Below are 4,913 nucleotides of genomic sequence, written 5' to 3'. Positions count from 1 at the left end.
TTCTGACTTAACGGATATTTTGATATTATTGACGACAAAAGTTTAAAATCATTGATTTCCTTACCTGTCCATTATTTTTGTTTGACGGAGTTGAATTGTTTGGACCACGTTGCATAAAAAATTTTGTCAAGGTCCTGATGAGAATGTGCAGACAACTGAACATGTGAAAGAAGACCACTGAGTCAAAACCGTTTACAGGTGCAACTATCTACGTTACTGACGTCGACGGACACACACCATTTGTATGTTGTGATTGGATAATTTAAATTAGCAAGCAGTGACACTAGTGAGACTTTATTAAACTAATTTTTTCTCATTTTTTCGTTAAGGCGTGAAATATTAATTTGTACTGTAAATGGTACTTGAAATACTATAATGTACTGAAAATGTACTAAAAATCTAAATGTACTTTCAATATAATGGAAAGGGCAAAATGTACCAGAAAAGTACAAATGTACTAGGAACGGCAACACTGGCTTAGAATTTAGAACATTTAGAAAGCCAGGTTTGAGTAAGATAACAATAAGATATCAGTCAAACGTACCACTTCATGTCAAATATAATGTATTTAAAATGGAATATTTTAAAATAACAAAAAACAGAACAGGTCAAAAAATACAGATATCTGAAGATTTAGCTGAATTAAAAAATAAATTTCTCCTGGCAGGTTACCACAAAGACTGTTAAAAAAATGGGAACTTAAATAATCTTAAAAAGCCACGAGACAATAAAAAAACAAATGATATAAAGTATATCGGCTTTCCATACATCAAAGGACTACATGAACAAATTGATAATGAATTAAGTAATATAAACTTCAAGTTAGCACCGTCATACCATAAAAGTATACAAGGCTTAAGCAGCTCAACATTGAGAAAAAACAACAACTACCAACTGAAACTAAGCATGTAGTATATAAAATTCATTGTACTTGTAGAAATAATAAATATTATATAGGAGAAACTAAAAGGAAGTTAAAAACCAGATTAAAAGAACATATAGCAGATCTAAAATACAATAGATTAAATTTTTTCATAATCATTGCACCCTTAACGATTGTAAAATAGATAAAGTACAAATACTCCACAAAGAAAAAGAAACATACCATAGAAAGTTCAAAGAAAGCCCAGAAATTATCAAAAGTAATAAATGTATAAATAAAAATCTAAGTATTAAAATAAACGAAAACTGGCTCAATATCTTATAAAATTGAAAATACTTTTGAAAAAGATTTTTATGTAGAAAAGTAATTTTGGAAAAATGTTGCTACAAGATGGTCTACTCATCAAGTCACATGAGTGTGTTGTAGACATTGGGCAAGCTTAACTTCAACTGAATAAAATTTAATTCTGTGATTTGCCAAGTGTCTGTACAAATAAGATAAATTATTTGTGTTTGGATTAAAAATTACTTTCACGGTTTCAAAAATACCATAATTATATAATTATACTAAACGAAAACTGGCTCAATATCTTATAAAATTGAAAATACTTTTGAAAAAGATTTTTATGTAGAAAAGTAATTTTGGAAAAATGTTGCTACAAGATGGTCTACTCATCAAGTCACATGAGTGTGTTGTAGACATTGGGCAAGCTTAACTTCAACTGAATAAAATTTAATTCTGTGATTTGCCAAGTGTCTGTACAAATAAGATAAATTATTTGTGTTTGGATTAAAAATTACTTTCACGGTTTCAAAAATACCATAATTATATAATTATACTGATTTTAAAGTAGATGTATTAGCAGTTATTAAATATTCCTATGTTGAATAACTGGTCATCGCTTGAGTAATTTTTTAAAATTATGTTTTAATGTGTCACCAGATGTTTAGCAGCTAATAGAAAAACACGGATATAACAATTAAATAGCAAACTATGTAAAATTATTCATAAAACTGCATTTGAATTCCTACTATTAAAAAAGCTGTAATTTTGCAAGAAATCGAAAACTGCACAAACTGTCCGTTCCTCGAAAAGTTTTATTTTCCATATGTCCATTTTATGAGGAACTTTGTCATAACATTAAAATTATGAGTGTCTTACTGGTTTTTACTGGCTTTATTACTACAACATTGTTCATTATATAGAATAGAGAGAATTTAATGCCAACGAAACCCGCACTGTATCTGCCTATATATGTCTCTTTACTCTTGATGTCATATGCAAATGTTATCGTTTAAAGTAAATCAGTAACAGAGAGCATTGAACGATTATATTTGTTTTTGATGTCTTTTTATTAAAAGAATACAGCATAACAACCAGAGATGAAAAAAATCGCGTTGTTTAAAATAAGCACATCAGATAATTTTGTGACAATGCCGAAAGGCCCTCCTATACTTCGGCACCATAGGACCGAAGGGTCGACATCGCATCAGCGAAGATCGCAATGACAAATTTCGTCAGGACTGACACTACTGTGTCTTTCCGGACAGACACAGAAACCGTTATGTTCTCGCGCAAACGATCGCGTATGTGAGCGAACGGTTTGGGATGGAGTGAGAGACAGCACACTGGAAGTGACTCACGGAAAGACTAGGTCAACGAAACAACGTTTATTTCTAAAGATATAAAACATTAGATTACAATACGAGAGTACACGATAGGGATTAAAATAAGTAAACTTGGGTGAACTTAATCTAATGTCTACGATATTCAGAGAGAGAGAAAGAGTTTTAGTGGTTCCCGCGTTGCTAAATACGTAGAGAAGCGAATGACCATGGAGGTTCACGAATGTCCACGTTCTTCTTCTTGTAGTGAAAGGTTATCCAAAATTTCGGCACAAAATTATCTAATGTCCAGGGGAGATATTCAATTTTGCAGTGACACCGTTACTTATTGGGAAAAAATCCGCAATGGCACTTCTCGAAGACTGGACGAGGACTCCTTATTTCGGCCGTCGATTCGATATCCATCTTTTCTCGCTCGACCTAAAGATCAAAAAATCACATGAAATCACAAAAGTGCGTCGTTTTCATCGTCGGAAACGTGAAATTGGAGATTTTCTCAGGTAGCTGAGGACAGCAATTGGTGAGCATGTATGACGTCGTTGTTGATTAAAATTGGGTCGTTAAAGTTAAATTAAAGTGAGTTATAGTTTGATTCTTACAATTTGAGTTGAATTAAAGCTGTTCCAAGTATAAAGGAAAAACACAGAATATAAAAGTGTCATTATTGGTCTATTTATTTTAAATTGGCAATGTGTCGAATAATGCTAATTACATGCAAGGCTCACAAGTTCCTAGCTTATGTAATTTTACTGATGTAAAGAAACCTAAAGAAGAAGATGACGTCTGTGGAAATCCAGATGTTTTTAGCTTATAGACTAGACACGCATTTCAAACATATCTACTAAATTTTTGTGACTTAAAAATTAAAAAGAAAACGAATGATTTAAGAATTTTCAAAAATTTTGGAAAAACCAATGTTAAAAAATGTTGTATTTGCATCTCACGGATTCAAGGCATGAACTGCGGGATAATACGAAAAAAGACAATGTATTTTTTATCGGACAATGCTGGATTATCGCCTATATTTTACAAACAGGACAGATTACAAAACTTCCTGTATACAAACAATCGTCATAGCATAGTGTACCTTTATTATAATTTCCCCTTACTAATTTTAGGATTTATAAATTATTATCTGCTTTTTTATTAAATAATATATTTACGTTATTATTACCTAATTTATATTATTTCTAATTTATAACGTATAAGATTATTTATATACAATTTAGTTACTTTACGCTTTGAATTTTTAAAAGGAAACCCACCCAACATTAAATGATATATCTATAAACGTACAACCTGGACAATTATTAACTGTTATAGGCCCTGTCGAATCAGGAAAGGTGAATATCTCGTTTTCTGGTTATATATTTAAATTATTTATATGCTTTGTGATATAAAGCTTGTTTAGAATAATTAACAAAAATTTAAAAGTTAACCATTTATGTAATTCCAATAAAATTTATTTTTATATTGTTACACTTAATTGCCACGTTTAAATAATTTTATATGTTTTTGAATAGTTACAGCGGAAATTAGTTACATGATGGAGAAAAAGAGAAAAAATAGTTAGAGAATAATTTGTATTGTTATTGTGTGAATAATCTGTTATAGAATCTAACTTTTCATCCATTTCTTAGTTAAATGAAAATGATTTTTAACAAGTCAAATTTTACGTACAACTGGATCTAAGCATATTTATAATTACATTTCGTAAAATTTATTCATGTAACTTATTTTATCTGCATATGACTCTTATGCGAAATTATTAACCCAATAATTTGCCATTACTTTATTCTTTGTTCTGAAACTGTTATTTTAATCTAATAGCGAACATTCGAATTATTTCCATTTTATGTAGTGAAGTTGTTCAACACGTTCCATTGTTTAAATCGTAGAGTTTAAATTTTAAATTTAATATCGCGGAAACAGCGGTTCTGCCATCAATAAGATGTACACTTCAGTCAAATATGTTGGTTCGCAGAGTGAATGTCTGTCACCGACGGTATAGTATCGAATTTTCTCAACAAATAAATTTATTCTTGTTTTCTTATAATTTTCTTTATATGCTTGGCAACTTTCAAGCAAGTAAATTATTTATAAATTCATGTTCAAGTGTTCATTCCGTAGTATTTTAGTAGTTGTTTACTCGAAACGAAATTCTAATAGCTTTATTTAATGTTTTCTTATGTTTATTTGAAACGTGGTTTTAAGTCGTACCTACATAACTTCTGTATCGGTAGGATTTAAGGAATTATTCTCTATGTTACTAACATTTTAAATGCTTACGTGCTTATATTATTTACACGTATTTACAATAGTCAACAATGATCTCCTGTACGAGAGGGTGATTGCTTCATGAAGGTGCTATTGCTGCCAGAGTCTCGTTTGGTGAAGATTACTCT

The 4,913-nt window shown here is 30.4% G+C and overlaps 1 protein-coding gene across 1 annotated transcript in view; it reads left to right on the top strand.

The window, feature by feature from the left end:
- Positions 1 to 3,847, top strand: part of LOC111615776 (multidrug resistance protein fer6-like) — a 17,095-nt gene extending 13,248 nt beyond the window's left edge. The window contains exon 5 of the mRNA XM_023357215.1: positions 3,765 to 3,847. The gene's annotated coding sequence lies outside the window, so the exon portion shown is untranslated. The remainder of the gene's footprint in view (positions 1 to 3,764) is intronic.
- The last annotated feature ends 1,066 nt before the right edge of the window (positions 3,848 to 4,913 follow it).

This window comes from Centruroides sculpturatus, unplaced genomic scaffold (genome assembly GCF_000671375.1).
Source record: "Centruroides sculpturatus isolate CEXI.00-Female unplaced genomic scaffold, Cexi_2.0 scaffold2690, whole genome shotgun sequence".
Classification (NCBI taxonomy): Eukaryota; Metazoa; Arthropoda; class Arachnida; order Scorpiones; family Buthidae; genus Centruroides; species Centruroides sculpturatus.
Note: the sequence above shows the minus strand (reverse complement) of the source record. Positions and strands in the feature narration are given on the sequence as shown.